The 23,713-nt window shown below is 37.5% G+C and overlaps 2 pseudogenes across 1 annotated transcript; one reads left to right on the top strand and one right to left on the bottom strand.

The window, feature by feature from the left end:
* The first annotated feature begins 11,194 nt into the window (after window positions 1-11,194).
* On the top strand, window positions 11,195-19,671 carry LOC143533233 (histone-binding protein MSI1-like; annotated as a pseudogene). The gene is made up of 3 exons (XR_013135319.1): window positions 11,195-12,195; window positions 12,659-12,987; window positions 18,647-19,671. The product of XR_013135319.1 is annotated as a histone-binding protein MSI1-like (transcript).
* A 2,964-nt stretch (window positions 19,672-22,635) lies between these two features.
* LOC143533228 (secreted RxLR effector protein 161 pseudogene) lies at window positions 22,636-23,277 on the bottom strand (annotated as a pseudogene).
* Window positions 23,278-23,713: the final 436 nt, after the last annotated feature.

Below are 23,713 nucleotides of genomic sequence, written 5' to 3'. Positions count from 1 at the left end.
GGTATTTATATCCCTGAAATCCCATTCTCATTTAACCCATCTCAATTAATCCAAATCTATAACCAACGTCCATTACCCGACACTAGCCCGACCCATACCAACTCCTACTCTTTTATTTATTTCCTGATAACCCGAGTAAACTTTCCCTCTATTATTAAGTAATATAATTAATATTATCTTGAAATTTCGGGATGTTACATAAGATCTTTTTGAATTTGTCAATTATTGACATTAGAATTAGAAACACGTGAAATGATAAACTTTATGCAAAATATAACGTTTTTATTAATATATCATTTGTAAAGGAAATTGGTCTAAGATTTAAGTCATATTAAGTGAATGTTGAAAAGTTATTGTATTTTTTAATAGATATAAAAAAAACTTTTGGAAATGTTAAACCAATATTTTAATACATTGATATTTTAAAGCAAAACATATTCCATGTAATAACTTACAATTAATTAGTGATATGTAGATATCATAATCATTAACATTAATTAACATTAATATATGAATTAAATTGAGTGTCAATACAATAATATTATTTACTTTTGAATTATTTAATTACAAAGAAAATTTGAGAACCCTTAGTATATATGAAAATATAGTGATGAACCAATAGAAACATGACATTTGTACAAGAACTCTGTTTTTTAATAGTATAGGTAGATAATTTCACCTGCACTTATGCCATACACTTTATAGTCCATGTTTTTATAATAACATAACACCTATAGGGAATTACTTTTTAATAGTGGAGAATAAGAAATTTGGTACATATGTGTAAGAGATTGATAAGGGGTTCTCAGGTCGGAAACTCTTATTTGTATCCACGATCCATCGCGATACGCGATGGGTCAATTGAGCAGTGATAGCGTATCGCTACCCAATTATTTCTCAATTAGGGCTTGACCCCTTCGCGATACGCGATGGGTGGGAACGGACGTCATCGCGTATCGCGATAGCGTCATCCATGTTAGGGACACCAATTGTTTAGCAATACGCGATGGGTATCGTGCTAAGACCATCGAGTATCGCTGTGAGTCTTGTTAACAGAAAGTTTTTTTCGCGAAAATGGGTTCGGATATTTTCCAACCCCACCATTTTTCGGCATCCCGACATCACCCTGAACACGTTTCCGAACTCAAAATATACTTTTCGTACCTGAAAAGACGTGTGATTGACCAAACTCTTACCGAAATTTAAGAACTTCCAACTCTTCAAACAAGCTTCTCCACACTTAGATTTTGCTATGATGGTACACTTAAAATACAATTAGTAAAATAAAAACTAAAACAAAATGCAAACTGAAAACATACAAAATGTACAGTTACCACCTTTTCGAAACTTGTATGACATTCAAGGTGGGCGTCTGGCCCGCTCCCGTGCAACCTTCTCATTATAAGCACCCCTTTTCTTCAATCATTTGTTGCCGGTCTTCCGATAGGCCAGGATCTGGCCCGAACATCCTCAATCTCCACTCTCGATCATTTTGGGTTGGTGGATGTCTCACTTTCTTCTTCCTAGGTCGAATATCTTTCTTTTCCACCTTCTCACTATGTTGTTTCTCTAATCCCCTCTTATCTATCCTGTCAATCACAAAACATTTCTCTATTGTGTGATCCTTGTCCAAGGATACACACTTATCAACAAGAGGGTTAATATCATTTTCAAATAATAGTAATCGTTTATCACGATCTCCACACTTGATTCTCAAAACCCCCTTAGCACAATCAATTACCGCATGTGATGTGGCAAGGAATGTGAAACAACTCGGGTTTTCAAATAATTAATTATTAACCGTTACCCGACCCGTTTTCATATTCGGCAATTTAATCAACAAAGCATCACGTTATTCGAGAAAATATTGTTTTATTAATATTTATTTATTTTATATATATAACTTTCATATTTTGGCAAACATAACCCTAATCAAAACTGTTATCCCATTATGTTTCCACCTTCATTCTTCAGGGACTGAAGTGCAATTATATTAAATTATTATATCTGCTAACCCATATGCTCAGTACCAAACCCGTTAACCCGCCCATATTGCGAACCCGATTACCCGTTTGATAGCTTGCACCTCAATTTTTGTCACAAACTTGGAAATCAAATAATAGAATATGTTAATATTGCCTTATATGAGCTGCCATCACTTGTTAATTTGGAAAACGAATCAATTATCATCTGTATTGCTTATATTACTTTGCGGTCAAAACCCATTAATATAAAATACACGTAAACGACCATCTTAATGCAATTAACCTTGCAGATATCACCTCCTAAACATCGCCTATCGTTCCCCCTTATCTAATTACATTATCTTCGTAATCTGCATGATGCTTTAAAGCCCTTTATGGCCGTCGGGTTCTGCGCATTATTCACCATCAATTCGGACTTGTAGCAGGTAATTAAACATGATGTCTAACTTGTTTTTATGCCTGGATCCTTAACCCCATCTTTAATTAAACAATCATATCCTGGATTGAAGTATTGCGAATTCTAAGGTTAATAACAGATTGGGGTTTAACCAGATTATGTATTTAAGTTTTTGTTTTCAAACTCTTACCAACTAACACCGTAGCGCGTTTGGTTGTGTGTGCGTGTGTTTTAGCCTCGAGCTGATTGGGGGCGCGGGTTCGAGCCTCCCCCAGCCCAACTCTTATTCTATTTGTTGTTTTTATTGTTTTAAATGGTTTATATATATTATAATTAATATTAAATATTAAATAGTTAACAAAACACCTTTGAGTTTACGTGTTCTCGTCGATTAATCTCGCATGCTAGTTATTAATTATATATATATGTGTATGTATGTATATTATAAGTATATTTTTTTAATAATATTAAGTTAACGTTACTTTATTAAAACATGACACCAATACTGGTGTTTTCTCGTCATTGAGCGTCTTTATAAATATATATATATATATATAGGGGCTTGTTCATGCGAGAAGTCAAGTTACAGCGAGAAATGCGAGAAGTTAATCTGGACCATTCATTTCATTTTTAATCTTACATCATTAAAAGTAAATGAAAAGAATATTAAAATAATATAATTATATTCTCTCTCCAATTAATATATAATTAAACCATACAAGTTACATTTTTAACTAATATAATTAATCTAATCACAATAACTAAAATATTTAAAAAATCAATAAACTTGTAAATCTTTATAATTTTTTACCCTATCTCTTGAGTTCACCCTACACAACTATAATTTTTTCCTACACCTCTTAAAAAATTCCTACATATGTTTAATTTTTTCATACATGTCTTAATTTGTTTTTCCTACACGTTTTCAATTTCTTCGTATGCATGTTTTTCGTCCTACACATATTCAAATCTTTCCTACGAATATTCAATTTCTTGTTACACATCTTTAGTTTTTTCATACACATCTTAATTTATTTTCCTACACATCTTTTAGTTTTCTTATACACAACATATTTTTTTCCTACACATCTACAATTTCGCCGTACACTTTTTTTTCCGTCCTACACATCTTCATTTTTTTCATACGCGTATTTAATTTCTTCCGACACATCTTCAAATATCTCATACACATCTTTAACTTTATCATACACATCTAATTTTTTCACCTACACATCTTTAATTTTCTCATACACATCTTTTTGTACACATTTTTAATTTCTTCGTACACATTTTTTTCTGTCTTACACATCTTCAAATTATTTATTTTTCAAAAGAGCAATCGATTTTTCAATTTCTTCGTACACATTTTTTTCCATCTTACACATCTTCAAATTATTTATTTATTTTTCAAAAGAGCAATCGATGATGAAGATAATATTTTCCTTAAATGTTATAAATATAAATATTTTATTGGTGAAATAAAAACAAAATTAAATCTTACACTAAACAAATAAGAAATAAATAAATTGTAACTTACAAATCATAAATTTTAGATATTTATGCTTTGAGCTTTTATTTAGGGATAGATGAAATAAATTAAATGATGAATTATTTTATTTTACCTAGACTAAAATTTTCTTATTTATTTTAATGTCTTTCAAATTGTATTAATTACAATAAATACAATAATGTTTCAACCATTGATTAATAATCTAATGGTTGAGATCACTTCTCGCACTTCTCTCTATAAAATCACTTCTGAAAATAACCTAATCCTATATATATATATATATATATATATATATATATATATATTATAAACGTATTAAGTAAATTTTCTTTAAAAAGGTTGATACAAATTATTTATTTAATTATTTATGTATAAATTTAATTATATATATATATATATATATATATATATATATATATATATATAAAGTAAAAGGTGATTTTATAAATAAATAAAAGTAATTATTCTTATAAGTAAGCGTTAAGCAATAACATTAATTTTTGTAATAGTAATAACGTTAGAAATTAATCGTCTAATCAATAACCATTCTAATCGCAACATAACTCGAACCACATCTAAATCTTAATTCATTAAATCATGTTATATATTTTATAATTAACTCATAATATTATTATTATTTAATTAGGAATCCTTGACGGTATATCCCGAGGGATTTATCTTCCTCGCATCATCATTTATATTTTGTTCATCCGATCAGGTGAGTACCACATTCCTTTATTTTACTTGTTTTCCACGTTTTGGGGACATATGCGTAAATATATTTCTCATATAATACTTATACACAAAACTGCAACTTTGTCTTATGTGTTAACAACTTATACCTTACTTGTTTATGTGCTTATTTCCTTTGTATGATTCCGCATTCGGAGAGTTCCAACATAATCTCAGTCTAGTATGATCATACGCCAGTCGTTAGCCTTTGTGCTTCTCGACATCTCAGTTATACTTGCTCATTTGGTTATTTTGTTATTCTAATATGACTTGTTGCAGCTACGTATTTTGTTATATATACTATATATACAACTAAACTGGTGTGTTTCTCACTCAACATGTGTTGTTGACAAAATTCTATTTTATACGCATATGCAGGTTATCGTAGAAATTTAATGCAGATTGGTGAAGACTTAGTGAAGAATTTAAGTTAGGAATGATACAATCAAGAATTTAAATTTGTAATTGTTGTTTGTTTAATAAGTTGTATTTTGTACTTGAATTATTAAATCGAATTAAATAGATATTGTCATTTATATAATATTGCATGATAGTAACCTTTGAAAAGCTGTGAGCAATCAGTTCGCCCCGGCATTTCCGCCGTAGATTGGGGTGTGACAGATTGACCTACCCAATATGACTTATGGTTGTGTATTATTGACACGTTTAGCATAGTCAAGTACAAGAAAGACAACTGGGTAGAAAAATTCCTCCACCTGAATCACTACATTAGTCACCATGCCCCGGGGGAGTGTATGAGTTTGGTCCGCCAACACCACGGTGGTGTTTACCCTTTCTAACGGGCCAACATCATACTGATCATATAAACTACCGGGCATGATACTAACACATGCTCCAAGATCTAGAAGTGCCCGATCAGTTTTAAATTTCCCAATTTGAATTGATAAAAGCGGCACTCCCGGGTCTTGGAGTTTACTTGAGGTGGTATTATTCTCCACTTCCTCATCTCTCATGGTGGTCAATTTACCATTTAAACATTTTTCACATGTGCAATTTTCACAAAAAGACATTTCATATGTTTTTTGTTCCGATTCATTTTGGAAAACCGATTCATTTTGACCGACACAATCACTCTCACACAAACATCTTCCACCTCCCCTTCAACAAATTGTGGTGGTGAATCAACCTCAACACCAGGAATTTCAAAATGAGGTAAAAGACTTACAACATTTGTGTGCACGTTGTTTCCCTTCTTGGAGCTTGAGCGGTAATGGTTCGGGTTAACTGTAGTATCACTCGGGAGTTGACCCGCATTCTTCTGTAACTTTGCCACATTTGCAGCGAGCTGACCAATCTGCTTTAACATTGTCTCTGACGATTTATCTCGTAACTCGAACTGTTGCTTCGTTTCAGCCTTATGATCATTCATAACCTTCAACAATGCATCCAACTTTGAGTGCACCGACTCATCCGAATTTCCCGAGGACCCTTTCTGCTGGTCCTAATTTCCTGAAGAATTTCCACCCCGGTTACCGTCTCTTTTATACCCTCGATTCTGATTATATGAACCCTGCTGCTGATAACCGCCTTGGCGGTAATTACCCTGCGATCTTTTCTGGCTCGTTCCCTGAAAGTTCGGGTTCAACTGTGTAGACGCGTTCCCGTAACGAAAGTTCGGGTGATTCCTTAGGCCCGGGTGATAAGTGTTCGAGTTGAACCCTTGGCCTTTGGAGTCCCCGTAAGCATAATTAACCTCTTCAGTCTCATCCTGCTCGTCATCATAAAACTCGGGACAATCTCCGACTTATGCCCGATTACACCACAATCCTCACAAACCGGGAATTTTACTCCAACTTTCCCGACTTCTTTCTTCTTACCATTTCTGTACCCAGCCAGTTCACGTTCTAACTCAACAATTCGTTCAGACTCACTCATGACTGACTTAACTGACCTGGAGGAAGTACCATCTCTTCGTCTTTCAGCTGTTGCTTTTGCCTTTGAATCTTCACACATAAACTCCAAAAAATCCCAATCATCCTCTTCAGATTGATTCAGCAGCTGACCATACACGAGGCTTTCAGATGCTTTCGGTCCTCGTATGTCAACCCATCAACAATGCATTTCACCAGTTCCCACAATTCAATCTGGTGTGTGGGCATTTCCTGATCATCTCCTTAAATATGGTAAACACTTCATGAAATAATTCGCCCGATGTGAAAAATGGCGAATTTTCATTCGGGCCTCGCTCGTCTTCGACTGCGAATAATACTCGTTCAGAAACACCTACTCATCTCGGCCCAATTTCTGATACTGTGCATCGGTAGCGAGTTAAACCAGTGTTTTGCTTTGTCTTTTAGGGAAAACTGGAATAACCACAACCGAACCTCGTCTTGATCATAAGTACCATCACCAATCGACCCGCAAATAGCCAAAATATCGGACAAATGAGAATACGGGTCCTCGGAAGCCATCCCGTGAAAATGCAGTACGAAGTTAATGTATGATGGTCGGGACTTAAAAGTCCATTGTCTCGGCACTCGTTCCTGTGGGGCCAACGGGGATGCTCCATCCGAGATAACCGGTCTGAATCGACTGTTAACACCCTGAACCGGGGCTACAAAATTTCTTCTTTGCCCCCCTGGATTTACGAAACCACCCCTGTTCACCTGAATGTTTCGAACTCTTTCGGGTCTTTCTGCCCGGTTAACTCTGTTCTGACCCATATCATTCATTTCCCTGTTCCTGTTGACCGCATCATCCCGTCTTCGAATTACTGGTTCTTCCACCTCCTCATCCCAATTATTATCCTTCTCGTTCTCTGGCTCAACTACCTCGTTCTTAGGCTCAACTGCCCGATTCCTTCTAACCCACCGGTCTACCTTGTTCTCAACCTCAAAACCATGGTTCACATCATCATCTTCCCCCATCCTCTTCATCTTCTGTCGGAATGCTAGGATGAGCATCATCAAGATTAATCCGAACTCTGCGATTACGGGTGTTATTTGGGGCTAATGGTACGGCCTGGTCAAGGTTTCGGTTTCGGGTTCTAGAAGCGCGAGCTGAGTTATTCTAGTTGTTTTGGGTATTGAAATTTAGTGGTGGAGGTATGTTGTCTGGGTGAAACGCGTTATTTTTGGGAGTGGTTGTGGGTCTTGGTTTTGGTTTTCGTTCTGGTTCTGGTTTTGGTTTTGGTTCTGATCTTGATCTTCCATGTCTGAGGTTCTGTTCTGAGCTCGGTTCTGCCGAGCTAATCTTTCAATTTCGGGCTCGAAAACTAGCGGTGACTGTCTGTCACAAGTGGCGGGTGTGCATAAACCTGTTACCTGCACAAACAACACACCTCGCGTAAAATAGAAAAAATAAAATTCAAACTAAAAACTGAAAACAAAAATTAAGACTAAAATTAAAATTAAACAAAATCAAATAACACGAAAAACACTAAGGCACTAACTCCCCGGCAACGGCACCATTTTGATGATCGTCGTTCGAGTCATGCAAAAACCTAGTTAAACTATCTATATAGGATAAGTAAGGTATCGTATCCACCAGGAGTATGCGGTTAATGCAATTCGTGTAAACAAGTTCAATGTTATGAAGTAACAAGTTTTAGTGCTGATCACACAAGCAATAGTTTGAATTTAGAATTAAGTAAACAAACGAGTAAACAAGTTTCAATAAATTAATAAAAGCAAATCACACCCGAGACTTCAAGTAAGCAACCTATAGTGATCTCATGCAACCTAACATATTAATTATTAAAGGTTAACTACAAACTGATCAATCAGACAAAACCTTAGACATCAACAATCGCATTACACATGGCACTGGTTATCAAACAGTACCTGCCAGTGTGATTCAGTTAAAGGTAATCATATATTTATCGTATTCAATCTAATCAAACAGTCATATGATCAATTATTATAGCAACTGGTAACGAATCGTTCATATCAACATAAACCTAAACCGATTGAACACACAGAAATACCAAACATCAATAATCATATATCAACCATAAACAATTATACATAAGTGTTGTTAGTCACATGGGAAAAGTGAAAGAGTTACAAACTATACATTCCCGGGTAAGATTCTAGGAGATTAGCCAAGCCTCGACATCATGGAATCGTCAATAATGAAGAAGTGGAAAATGTATGTGGTCTTGATACGAACTGGAATGATGGAATCACCCTCCTCAAGCTCTGGAAATCGCCTACTTTGATAAAAACCAAGTTAGGGTCGAGTTTGATGAAAAATATGTTTAAAACCCTAGCTTCCCGTCTGCACACCCCATCGCGATACGCGATGGGGTCTTCACTGGTCCATCGCGTATCGCGATGGACCTTTTGGTCAATGCTTCATTAAACACCCATCGCGATACGCGATGGGTCCTCAAGCAAGCCCATCGCGTATCGCGATGGGTCTTGTCACCAGCAACAATCTTTAATCTTTCTCGTTTTGTGTGCTGGGCGTCCCGAGTCTTCAATACATGCATCAGCAGGTCCAAATTAAGTACTTTAACGTTTGTGACCTGAAATACAATAATACACGTATGAAGTATTGAAGTTCCTAAAATAAACGATTAAAACTAATAAATTAACGAACTAAAGCATATACAAATTAACCAACCATCACTTAACAAAATATAGCACAATGTTGAGTAATATAACATAATATAAAGAAAAAAAGACAGTGTCAGGGAAAAAAGACACAACCAATGACGGAAATAAACACAAAACACAATGATAAACAAAAATACACAATGACTTTTTCACTCAGCATTGTGTTTTTTTTAGAACGAGAAAGACGGTGGAAACATTTTTGTGTTTTAATTTTTTTCGTTTTTTTATTAAATTTTGAGTTATGAGTTTTTTATCAATATTTTTTTTTATTTTTTTGAGGATTTTTTTGTGTGCCTACAAATCCTTCTCATACTTCTCGTTTTTGTTCCCCTTTAAAGAATGACTTACTATTATATTACATAAACATAAAAATTTTATGTGGTTCACCTATTCCATCTTGTCCACTACAAACGACACACCAACCCAACACACAAATACCTTCTTATGAGAGTGTATTCGAAATTGCAATTTTTCTCATTTTCGCTCTTCGCTAGAAATAGTGACTTTTGAGGCATCAATTTGATCTAATCTGTGTCATAATCCGGAACTCCAATCGATCTATTGTCACATAACACCATGCCAGTACTATAAAATTTGTGCAAATCATGTGAATCAAATAAAACCACCATGTCAATTATATAATTAAAGTTTTCTTCGCAATCTAGTCATGAGTCAATCAATAAATTAAAATAACAAATCTTAAAGCTCCATCAACTAAAATAATGATTTCTACAATCTTTTATTTAGAAAATTGTAATGTGCTTTTGTTTGATTTGTAGTCATGAATTCTTCAATCGAACAATAACAGAGTGTCAATGATTTATATAAGGAAAAAATGAGTTACAGACATAACAGAGTAATTGTTTAATAGGATAATAAGTCTGTTTTATTTTTTCCCCTTGATTTGCATGTTCAATGGTTAGAGGTTAGAAGAGACTGCAAATAACGTAATATTTTACAAGTAAATCTTATAACTGGAGTATTTTTGTTTAGCATCATACACTGAAGTCCTTTTGAACCAAGGATGAGCTTAATAGCGGCACTGAAAATCTGCAAAAACAAGTACCGGTACCGGAAATACTTAGTACGATACATGTACCGTTATTAAAGACAAAAATTCAACAAAATACTGATACCGGTATGTGTTAGAAACAATGTATGAAAATGTGAAACAATAAAGACGGTAACAGTGAACCGAGCTTGTGGTTGACACACTTATCTTGCGGTTTGTTTCAGGGTATGCCGAGAAATTTAAGTTGAGAAGCCCATTTTCGCACTTCCTGCGTGCGGGTAGGATTTGTGATATCATAAAGCTAAGGTTCAACGGAGTATTCAAAAAGTAGGTATGGAACGTTATAAGAAAAAGCCCCTTTGTTTGGAAATAAAACCAACCCTAGTGTGTTTGTTCGACATCGATTATTATTGCTGTTGGATCAAATGTTGATTCTTCGTCTACATCATTGGATCAATTGCTCTTCGTCTTCAACGGTAACCCTAATTTACTCACTTTACAATAATTTCATATAATATAATATATCCATTGAAATTGCCTGCTTCAATTCAAATCATATCATCTTTTACAATTTTAACCAGATAAGAGAAGCAGTTTAGCTCTTTCTTTTCGACATTTCTCTCCTGCTCTTACCAAGCTAGATTTTTATGTTTGTGTTCACAATACACAAATTGTTCACTGAACGTTTGGTTCATTTACAGCCCTACTCGTAAATGATCTGGCTATTAACATATCTTCTACATAAACAACTAGTAGTATGATGTAAGAACCGCCACATTCCTTTAGTAGTACTAACATAATCATCCATCGCACATCTATTGAGATATTACTTGTAGCTTAGTAACCTCTTTACATTTTTCTCTATGAATCTGATCTGACTATGTACCATTTTCTTCTTCCTATCGGTTCATATAAGATATAGGATTCATACTCATCAACCGAAAGAGTACATGCTATTGGTCAATGGTTGACAAGGAACAAATATAGAGTTGACTAGATTTTCAGCTTAGTAACGAAAGAAAGTCGGTTATCATATGAGTTGATTAGCATTAGTGCATTCGAGGGCAGTGGGAAAGTATGTCAGAGACTGGGTAGGTAATTGGCCAATAATGATTAGTGATCAAATGAGTATCGTCATTTTCTAGAAACGATTTAGAAATGTAGTTGGTAAACGACTAAATGCTGAAGAGTATAATAGTAACCAAGGGGGGCGGAGTGATGAATTATACACGTTCTTTGATTATGAATGTATTTTACTCAATCTAGTAAATAAGTTGAATCTTTTCGTGTGCAATGAATGCGCTAACCATATTGCCGAAAGCCCTCTTTGATGAGTAAGGAAAGAATCTACATTGAGATTAGCAAGTGTGAGTTGGTAGATATGTACATGGAGAAATTTCGTTTAATTATTTATTATGATGACACTTTCCTCAGCCCAAAGAGTTTTTTAGATGTAGGAGCATGCCCAAAAAGTCACTGATCTAGTAATTCCATAGTGATTCTTTCCGCAGGCCCATTATCACTTCCAAAGTACAGTCTTTCATGTATAAATTTTTTAGGGTTTGTGACATTCTTTCCTTGTTTCTCCGCTGAAATCCCCTATTTCCCCTTTCAATTATTGCCTAAAGAGACATCCTTTATCCCCTTGAGTTATGGATACTGATAGTGATAGTGATTTCGAAGAATCAATGGTTGATAGAGACGATCCAAGTAGATACACAAATGAGAGGTTGATCGATGACGAATACGAATATTGGGAGAGGTCGGCCTCGCTTTTCTGTCATTTGGTCATTACTCATTATGTCGAGTGGCCTTCTCTGACAGTTGACTGGCTTCCTTACCGTGTACAATCGTTAGACACTCGCTATGAATACCAAAAGGTTATCATTGGGAATCACACTGCAAATGGTGAACCTAATTACCTAATTATTGCAGAAGTAAAACTTCCTAATGATGAAGGACATGGTGGTTGCTGCGAGGTCTGAGATTTCTTACTATAATTAGATCTATTTAATTATATTTTGGTATCCCTCCTGTACCTTAAAATCATCTGCAATTGTCAATTATTATTCTGTTGTAAGATTTGATAGTTATTTTCGATAGATACGGTATCATGATGGTTAACGGAATAGGGAAGTAGGATAATAATTCTTCTAACAATAGATATCAGAGTGAATCTCAATAAGGCAAAACTGATTTGTTATGAGAAGATACTAGTAATGTCCTCTTTAACCATCATTTCTTTAGTTGTCCCTATCAAAGTCTCTCTTGAGCCTTTTTCCTTTTAAAGGAATATGCATAGTCTAAACCTTCCTCATCTTAATATATCATATTGCTAACATCATATCTGCCCCTAATTCAGTCCCTTTCTTGAATTTTGAAAACATCATCTAATGAACTGGAATTTGGAACTTATAATTATTTGAATGAGTTTTTTTGCAGATAGAATTAATACGGCGAATACCCCATGATGGAAGCGTGCTTAGAGCTCGCCATATGCCTCAGGATCCTTTTATTATTGCTACTAAAACAACAAGTTCAGAAGTGCATATATTTGATTATAAGAATCATCCAGCTGAACCTCGTATTGGTGACACAAGTAATCCTGATCTGAGGCTAACGGGCCACTGCAGCAAAGGTTTTAGGTTGTCGTGGAGTACAATAAATCGAGGTTCTTTATTAAGTGGATCAGATGATTCTAAATCTGCTTGTGGGACATTGATCAGGCCCCACTGAATAAAGGTGCACTAGATGCTCTACAAACATTTGAGGTACATTTCGTTAGCATATTGATGGAAACTGTGCACATACATAACATATAGATATTGGTTATCTAAACTTGTATAAATGGTATTGGTGGTCCCTGGATGAGGTTGGGCTATTTCTTTTGTTCTACTTTTTCTGGCTAATTTTTTCAAGATTCCAAGTTGCGTATAATGTGATCTCTTTGTTGGAGATATGTTGTCTTCAGCCCAGCCTATAATGGGTTAGCTGAGAATTAGAGAAAAAGGCAGAAACGGGCCTGGCCAGCTCTAATTGCCAAAGCCCAGTTTGTTAGGTTTCTTGTTTAGCAAGATTAGCAAAGGGTTAAACCCTAATTAGCTAACCTATAAATAGATCTCTTGTATCTGTAAATTATCATCACTAAATAATAAACCCTAGTTGCCCCCGTGGACGTAGGTTAAACGTTGTAACCGGACCACGTAAATCTCTCGTGTTTCTTTGTCCTTTGATTTCTGTTCATGTGTGTGTGTGCTTCGATACCTAACAACTGGTATCAGAGCCAGGCTCGGCTCTTGATCATCGAAGAACACCAACCCAACCGTAACCCACCCAAAACCGATCCTAGCCAACTGCTAGGGTTTTGCTGGAAGACAACCCAGATCTGTTGTAGTTGACCGCAGTCATCCCTGACCCACCGAACCCAGCTGCTGCTGCTGATCAGGTTCTCAACTTCTCAACTGTTGCTGTTGTTGGTTCTGTTCAGTCCAGAAACAGAAGTAATGGCTGAAGACGGGAAGATCAGAATTGTGGTATTTGATGGGCAGAATTTTGGATGGTGGAAGATGCAAATCACGGATTTGCTAGTACAAAAGGATTTGGATTCAGCTCTAGGGACTCCTCCTACACCGATAACACCAGCTTGGACAGCACTTGACAAGAAGGCTATGTCAACAATCCGGCTTACTCTATCTATGAATGTTGCGTACAACATCCTAGAACAAACCACAGCGCGTGGGATTATGGAAGCGTTGCCAAACTTGTACGAGAAGCCATCTGCTGCCAATAAATTGTTCCTAATACGGGAGTTAGTTAACACGCGCATGAAAGAGGGAAGTTCAGTTACTGCTCATATTAACCTGTTTAATTCTCACTTGTCTCGTTTTTCTTCCGTTAATTTCAAGTTAGATGATGAACTACAAGCGTGCCTACTTTTATTCTCATTACCTGACAGCTGGTCAGGAACAATCACTGCAGTTACCGGGTCAGTTGGATCCGAAGCTCTCATGTTCAGTAAGGTTCGTGACTTGATACTAAGTGAGGATTCGAGAAGAAGAAGCACTGGAGAGACAAGTTCTTTACTCGGTACAGAGGGTAGAGGAAGAAGCAGTAGTAGGGGAGGAAACAGAGGAAGATCAAAATCTAAACGAAGAAGTAAGTCGAGATCAGCAAAACCAAGGAAAGACATAGTTTGCTGGAATTGTGAAGAAAACGGGCACTTCAGAAGTCAATGCACCAACCCACCTAAAGAAAAGAAAGAGGTGAACGCTGCCACATCAGCATCAGATGATTCAGATGATGCGCTTATATGTTGTGTCGAGAATCCTGTTGAAGACTGGATTATGGATTCAGGAGCATCTTTTCATGCTATTTCTAGCACGAAGAAGATGAAGAAACTACGAACAGGTAACATTGGTAAAGTTCGTTTGGCTAATAATCAGTGTCTTGATATAATAGGAATGGGAGACATAGACTTAAAGACTCCATTGGGAACCACTTGGACCTTGAAATATGTTCGGGTCATTCCAGGTTTAAGGAAGATGTTGATATCCATCGGTAAGCTTGATGATGAGGGATATGATGTCACTTTTGGTAGAGGATAATGGAAAGTAGTGAAAGGCAGTATGGTGATTGCTAGAGGTAAGAAAAGAGGTACTTTATATATGGTTGAAGTACCAGATGAAGGGGTTAATGTAGTGACTAGTGGGCTGAGTCAATCAAAGTTATGGCATCAACGACTCGGTCACATGAGTAAAAAGGGGTTGAAAATGCTTGTCCCCAGGGGAAAGCTTCCAGAGTTGAAGAGGGTCGATTCTGAGTTATGTGAACCGTGCGCCTTTGGCAAGAAAAAGAAGGTAACTTTTGCAAAGACAGGTAGAGCACCAAAAGCTCATAAATTAGAGCTAGTTCACTCAGATGTATATGGACCGACATCGGTCGCTTCAATTGGAGGATCTCGCTACTATGTTACCTTCATCGATGATTCAACACGCAAGGTATGGGTTTACTTTCTTAAACATAAATCTGAAGTTTTTGGTATTTTTAACAAATGGAAATATGCTGTTGAACTTGAAATTGATTTGAAGGTTAAGTGCTTAAAGTCCGACAACGGAGGAGAATACATCAGCAAAGAATTTATCGATTATTGTGCTGAAAGAGGGATCAAGATGATAAATACAGATCCGGGAACTCCGCAACAGAATGGGGTTGCAGAGAGGATGAACAGAACATTATGTGAGAGAGCCAGAAGTATGAGATTGAATGCAGGGCTCCCAAAGATGTTCTGGGCTGATGCAGTTAACACTACAGCTTATCTGATCAACCGTGGGCCCTTAGTACAGTTGGGATTCAAGATTCCTCAAGAAGAATGGAAGGGTAAAGCTGTAAATTATGATCACCTAAGAATTTTCGGGTGCAGTGCTTACGACATTAATCCAGAAGGTGACAAGTTAGATGCTAAAGCGAAGAAGTACACACTCATTGGTTTCGGGTCAGAAAATATGGGCTATAGGCTTTGGGATTTTGAAAGCAGAAAGGTAGTCAGAAGCAAGCACGCCGAATTCAATGAAGCAGAGCTGTACAAAGATAGAAAGTCAGTCAACTCAGAGGTTCAGACCGAAGAGGTTGAGTTCGAAACCACAAGTCAGAGAAAAGAACCAGTTACTGAATCTATAGCAGGTCCTGAAGATGATTCAGATCCCGAGTTTGATAATAATGACGGTGGAGTTGAAGAACCAGTGGGGTCTTCAGATAGTGGGAGTTCAGAGTCTGAAGAAGATCAGCCTCCACAACAGCCACAACCTGATATCCACCAGAGCTACTAAACCGTCGGACAGGTTCAATCCTGGTTGTACAAGTCCGTCAGTTAATTATCTTCTTTTAACTGATAATGGTGAGCCTGATTGCTACTCTGAGGCAATTAAGGTAAAAGAATCGTTCCAGTGGGAGCAAGCAATGAAAGAAGAAATGGGTTCTTTAGACAAGAACAAGACTTGGGTTCTTGTCAAGCTTCCGCAAGACAAGAAAGCTCTTCAGAATAAGTGGGTGTACAGGATCAAAGATGAGAACGATGGAGCCAAGAGGTATAAAGCTCGTTTAGTGGTTAAGGGGTTTCAACAGAAAGAGGGGGTCGATTACAGTGAAATCTTCTCTCCAGTTGTGAAGATGACTACTATCAGGGTGGTTCTTGGTATCGTTGCAGCAGAGAACTTACATTTAGAGCAACTAGATGTCAAGACAGCTTTCTTACATGGAGATCTTGATGAAGACATCTACATGAAACAACCAGAGGGTTTTCAAGTAAAAGGTAAAGAAAATTGGGTTTTTAAACTGAAGAAGAGCTTGTATGGTCTGAAACAAGCACCGAGACAGTGGTACTTGAGGTTTGATGACTTCATGAAGAGAATAGGTTTCAAGAGTTGTGAAACTGACCACTGTTTCTATCTAAAGAATTTCAAAAATTCCTACATCATTCTACTTCTGTATGTAGATGATATGCTGATAGCAGGGTCTGACATGAATGAGATTAGCAAGTTGAAGAAACAAATGTCTAAAGAATTCGAGATGAAGGATTTAGGTGCAGCCAAGCAGATACTCGGGATGAGTATTACTAGAAACAGAAGAGTTGGTTCACTAACACTATCTCAGGAGAAGTACATAAGGAAAGTGTTAGAGAAATTCAAGATGAATGATGAGAAGACTAAGACTAGAAATACTCCATTAGGAAGTCACTTGAAGCTTAGCAAACAACAATCACCAAAGTCTGAAGAAGAAAAATCAGAGATGGCTAAGGTTCCTTATGCATCAGCGGTTGGGAGTCTCATGTATGCTATGGTGTGCACTCGACCAGATATAGCTTATGCTGTTGGGGTAGTTAGTCGATTTATGTCAAATCCTGGTAAAGAACATTGGGAAGCTGTCAAGTGGATACTCAGATACTTGAAGGGTACCCAAAAGATGGGGTTGTGTTTTAAGGGTAAAGATACTATGCTCAAAGGTTATACTGATGCAGATTTGGGAGGTTGCAGAGAGACATACAAAAGCACTACAGGGTATATTTTTACAGTGGGAGGCACAGCAGTGTGCTGGACTTCAAGACTTCAGATGAGTGTGGCTCTATCAACAACAGAGGCCGAGTATATGGCTGTTGCAGAAGCGAGCAAAGAACTAGTTTGGTTGAAGACTTTTCTCGAAGAATTAGGTAAACATCAGCCTGATTACTCGTTGTATTATGACAACGAGAGTGCAGTGAAGCTTGCTAAGAATCCTGTCTATCATAGCAAGACAAAGCACAATGGGAGAAAGTATCACTTTGTGAGGGAATTGATTAGAGATGGAACAATTAGTTTGAAGAATATCCCAGGTGCTAAGAATCCAGCAGATATGTTAACCAAGTCTGTGGTGCTGGATAAGCTGAAGCTTTGCATAGCTTCAGCTGGTCTCCAGGAATAGTTGAGGAGAGTGGGGTAACTAGGGAAAATTGAAGAATAAAGGGGATTCTTCATTTTACAGAAGTACAGAAGAGATGGTGCAGTTCGAGGTCCGAAGACACCAAGTAGGAGATTGTTGGAGATATGTTGTCTTCAGCCCAGCCTATAATGGGTTAGCTGAGAATTAGAGAAAAAGGCAGAAACGGGCCTGGCTAGCTCTAATTGCCAAAGCCCAGTTTGTTAGGTTTCTTGTTTAGCAAGATTAGCAAAGGGTTAAACCCTAATTAGCTAACCTATAAATAGATCTCTTGTATCTGTAAATTATCATCACTTAATAATAAACCCTAGTTGCCTCCGTGGACGTAGGTTGCACGTTGTAACCGAACCACGTAAATCTCTCGTGTTTCTTTGTCCTTTGATTTCTGTTCGTGTGTGTGTGTGCTTCGATACCTAACACTCTTATGTTATCAAAGGTGGCAATTTGTGTCCGGTAGGGTTAACCCGCACAAAGCAACATAGAACCCAACCCCCACATGACACAATTAACTCTTCGTGTCATGATGCTGGACCCTACCCGAGACACTACAACACGGGTAGCCTGATTATCCAAACATGTCAAATGAGTTGATGTGCTATAAAAAAACAAAAACAGCTAAATAATACATACAGAATTAAAAATTCTAGAACATTCAACTTCAAGTAAATAAAACAGCAAAATTTAAAATCCTTATGGATCCATTAAAAATTTATATTGTATTTTAAATTTTTTTATTTCAACATTTTAGGTCTATAAGCCAAATGAGTTTGCGGGTTGCAAACGAGTTGTGTTGGTCACATGAAAACTGAAATGGGTTGTGTCTTCTGACCGGACCCCTGTTTAGCCCCAACCCAAACCTGTTTACTATGTATCTGGTTTGTTCTGTGGTTCTATTTCTACCTTTAAATTTGTATTACAAGCAGAAGAATCTGTGTAGCTTATGATTATTTTTATGGTTAATAGTTTCATGAAGGCGCCGTTGAAGATGTAGCATGGCATTTGAAGCATCGCCACCTGTTTGGTTCATGTGGTGAGGACCAATATTTGTGCATATATGATTTACGCTCTCGATGCACCAGGCCTACCCAAAGAATAGCTCACCAGAGGGCGGTACGTAGAAATTTTTTTATTTTTATTTATTTCTGTATTCATCATTTAATTATCGTAGGGGTATACTGTAGTGTATGTTAATTGAATGCAACAATTGTTTAATTTTTATTTTTGAATGAGCAATTCAACTTGTTTAGCCACCCCGTCGCCCCTGCCTACTAAAACTGTAAATGGTGTAATAGCCTTGATAGTCAAATTAAGAAACAAAGCAACCCGGGTCTGTACAAAACAATTAGTACTTCTCTCATCTAGGAGGACCTGCACTTTATTACCTTTACGGTGCCCGAAAAGTGGAGGGTAGACGCCGAGCGTCCACCTGAGAGAGCTTTGTTAGAAATTGAGGAATGTGCATTGACCTCCTGTAAATGTAAAGCTTCTGCTAAGACCGCATCAGAACTGGAATCAGGTTGAGGTTCCATCAATGGATCTCCGATAGGCTCTTCTTCATCGAAAAGTAACAGTTGCGGAGTAGACTTGCATTTATGTTCTTGAGAATATCTTTCATCGCATTTATAACATAACCCTAATGCACGTTTTTGAGCGAGTTGAGTAAGAGTTAACTGTTGAAATTCAATTGAATTCGGTAGTGGTTTAGGATTCGTAATTGCCGATGGAGGGATAGTAGACGCTGGAATTGAGTTTGATTCAGGAGTGGGTAAAATGGGCTTAGAGGCCTGATTAATGAACTATCTACCCACTCGTTCAAACTGGATTCGATTTCGTGTAGTTCCAGCTTCATCGATTCATCAACTAAGGTATGGCGGTGAATCAACACCGATTGCTTGATATTGGCGCTCAATCCAGAGGCAAAACGGTGAACAAGTAACAGCGGCGGAAGGGGCATCGTCCTGGTGGAAATTTCCTTGAAGTGGTGACGATACTTGGCCATCGTTGAGATTGCTGCAATTTAACGAAATCCCTTTCGGCTCATTTAATTCCCGAGCCTTAAATCGTTGAATGAGAACTTGGGTAAATGGCAACCAACCTGTTAATCGGTGATGTCTGGTTATCTAATCGTACCAATTGGCAACACCATCAAGGTAGAAGGAAGGGATGGTAACCCTATCTGGATCTGCAATTGAATAAATTTTAACGTAACAGATGGCCTGAGCTACCCATCATACCGGGTGAGAACAGCAAAATGAGGTAAATAAGTCTGAGCGAGTTTGTCAATTGTGACGGCCCAAAATTGAAAAACCACCGTTACCGTAAGAGGACGAACCAGATGAATCACCGTTAGCTGTGGTTTTTGATTTGGGGTTAAGCAGAGTAGCAGGCTGGCTGAACTAGTACCTTATTCAACACCTTCTTCTGATTTTCAAGTGAGGTAGCGATTAAATTGACATCAGATATTAATTCGTCATGTGTAACTTGAGATTGCTTGTGAGCGTCATGTAATGCGATGATACCATCATCAAGCCATTTAAAACAACTTCCATCAACCATGAGAGCTAATGTACACTGAAAGCCCCAATGTAGTGTATGCCAGTTTTATGCAACAATTGATGATTGATATAGGGTTTTTATTAGAGCAATGGCAGAGAAGAATTACATAGCAAGGGATGGGAAAGAAGACATCACAAGATCTAGCAAATTCTCATACCCCACACACACTCTCCTTGACTCTATATAACAATAAAGATGCTCATTCCGTTAAGAAGATGACTAGACATTGATAATGAAATCTTTCATTTGGGTGTTGGGCTTCTTGGTTCTTGAACTCCTCCTTGAATTGGGCTGGTCATTCACTGCTTTTGGGCTTATTTGATTCATAGTGTCGGACCCATTCACAACATGTAACTTATAATATGCTAATTTCCATTTTTCTGTATTGAGTTTGCAGTTATTATGCAATTCGGTAAACAGGTTCACTTGAAAACCAATAGATATATTGTATGTTTATATGGTATAATTATAGCCTGTTAAGGTTCTATTTGTCAAAATCTTGACTAGAATTCTCAAAGCGGAAAATTGCACCGCTTCACGTGTATTTATAAATAACTTTTATATTTCTCGTTAGTTTCTAGCATTGTGTAAAGTTAGGTATACATAAGCCCTCTCTGATGCAATTTGTAACAAAGATGGATTGCAATTGGGTTTTAGATGATTGAGATCTAAGATAGATAGATGGTCAATCACCATGTTACTAGCAGAGAATCGATACAATACTAAATATAACGACCTTGAGACTCTGCACATCTTTTCTCCTATGACTTTTTAGTCAACTTTTGACGTCTTAATTTGTATCAATACCTTCCCCTTAAGATGATCCTTGACCCCAAGGATCAAATGTAGGATACCAACTCGAGATAAGTGCAACACTTTTCCATGTCGCATCTTCAATGAATCTTTCCACTTAACCAACCATTCAATACACATGCAGACATGCGGTTATGTTTTTTAAAAAACTCATTTATCTATGACGCTTTCTTGATAGCGTTGCACTTGTGAAGTAGACTGCTGACTATTGGAAATAGGAACTGGTAAAGGCCCATGATAGTTCTTTATTAATAGTGAAATATGAACAGTAGGATGAATTTGAATGTCAGCAGGTGACTGTAGAGTATAAGCGACTTCCCCCACTTTAGCATTTATCAGATAAGGACCAAAGTACCTTGCAGATAACTTTTGATTAGACACTTATGTGGCTGTAACTTGCCTTTAGGGCTGTAACTTTAAATACACCCAATCTCCTACTGCAAAACTACGTTTGGTTCTATATAAATCAGCCAATTGTTTCATACGTTGTTGAACTTTTAATAGATTGGTTTTAATGACCGAGACAGCCTTCTCTCTCGCTGTTAGACTCCTATCAGTAGCCTCAACACTACTATCACCATGCATCATCATCATCATCATCGTACTCAGTATATCCCACCAATAGCAATTCTATGGTAGGGTCTGAGGAGGGTAAGATGTAGACAACCTTACCTCTACCCCATAGGGATAGAGAGGCTGCTTCCGATGAGACCCCCGGCTCGATAAGGCATATGAATAGGAGGAGTCCATATACAACCTCAAAGGGAGGGCATTTTATGGCATATTGGTATGTAGTGTTGTACCAAAATTCAGCCAGTGGTATCCAATGAGCCCAATCGGTTGGGTTTTCAAAACACATACACCTCAAGTAGTCTTCTAAGCATCTGTTTAATACCTCGGTTTGGCCATTAGACTGAGGATGGTAGGAATAGTAAATCTGTGGTTAACATCAGTTGTTGCCAAAATAAGCTAACAGATCTCGATCAGTAACAGCAGATTTGGGTGAACCGTGCAGCTTGTGGACATTATCTAAATAAGCTTGAGCGACTGTAGTAGCAGTAAAGGGGTGTGCGAGGGTAATAAATCAAGAATGATAAACGATAATTAACGTACAACTTATAAATAACCGACTTATATTATAACCAGAAAATATAACTCTAAAAACTGATTATAATAACTTTGGTAGTGATGGTGGTGATTGTTATGTTTGTTGTTGATGTTGTGTTGTATCTAACACTAACTTTGTACATCAATTTATACTAGTAACCCAACTTGGTCACCAAGCATAATATGTGGTCACCACTCAACTTGGCCACCAAGGTGAACTTGGGCAACAAGGTCAACTTGGCCAACAAGGTGAACTTGGCCACCAAGCATATGGAATATTTCATAATACCCTTTAGACTTTAACCGACTTGTTAAAACCTCTTAGGCCCGGTTCACCGACTTGTGACCCAGAATAGAAATTAATCTAACATTCACCCCCCTAATTTCTGATTCGGATTAGTAAGGTCTTCAACTCCAAGTAACTCGTGCATCTCCGTGAACTTAATTCTTGCGAGTGCTTTAGTGAGGATATCGACTCATTGCTCTTTCCCGCTAATGTGCTCAACATCGACCTCGCCGTCGTTGTAGCAATCTCGGATAAAATGAAAGCGAAACTTTATATGCTTTGTTCGGTTGTGAAAAACCGAATTTTTCACAAGGGCTATTGCGGACGTGTTATCAACTTTCAACATAACTTTCTGCAATGCTTCTCCAGTCAACTCGCTCAACAACTCTCGGAGCCATACAGCTTGACATGCGGCTGCTAAAGCCGTCATGTACTCGGCTTCACACGACGAGAGTGCAACTGTTGCTTGCTTTTGTGAGCACCATGTAATTGGAGATTGCCCGTAATAAAACACGTGACCAGTGGTACTTCTACCATCATCCTCATCTATGTTATGACTACTATCACTATAACCTACAAGTCTTTTGGACCCGTTCTTCCCGTACTTGATCCCGTAACTCGTCGTTTTCTTCAAATATCTCAATAGGTGTCGTATTGCCATAACATGAGATTCTCGTGGGCTTTGCATATATCGACTAACAATACCCACGGAGTACGCCATATCCGGACGAGTGTGTAATAAATACCGTAAGCAACCCACTACCTTTCGATACTCGGCTGCATCGAGTTCGACTTCATTCTCGACTTTTGAGTATTTCACACCATGATCCATCGGGACTTGAGACGGATTACAGTTTTGCATACCTGTCTCCTTCAGAATTCTTTTGGCGTATCCTTCTTATGTAATTACTATCCCATCCTCTCGTTGGAATACTTCGATTCCGAGATAGTAGGTCAACTTCCCAAGATCTGACATCTCAAACTTGGTCGCCATACCCTTTTTGAAATCGGAAATTATACTCGAGCTTGTACCTGTCACAAATAAATCATCCACATACACGGCTACGATCAAAAAATGTTTCCCATCCGTCTTTCGGTAAACCGATTGTTCCTTGGAACATTTTTGAAACTTCATGTCTCGTAGGATGTTATCGAGCTTTGTGTTCCAAGCTCGGGGAGCTTGCCTTAACCCGTACAAGGCCTTTGACAACTTGTAAACTTTTGCCTCCTCATCCTTTTTCTCGTATCCTTCGGGTTGTGAAACGAAC

This window comes from Bidens hawaiensis, unplaced genomic scaffold, assembly GCF_021521415.1.
Source record: "Bidens hawaiensis isolate Kalapana, Puna unplaced genomic scaffold, B.hawaiensis_p1.1 tig00009657_1, whole genome shotgun sequence".
Lineage (NCBI taxonomy): Eukaryota > Viridiplantae > Streptophyta > Magnoliopsida > Asterales > Asteraceae > Bidens > Bidens hawaiensis.
Note: the sequence above shows the minus strand (reverse complement) of the source record. Positions and strands in the feature narration are given on the sequence as shown.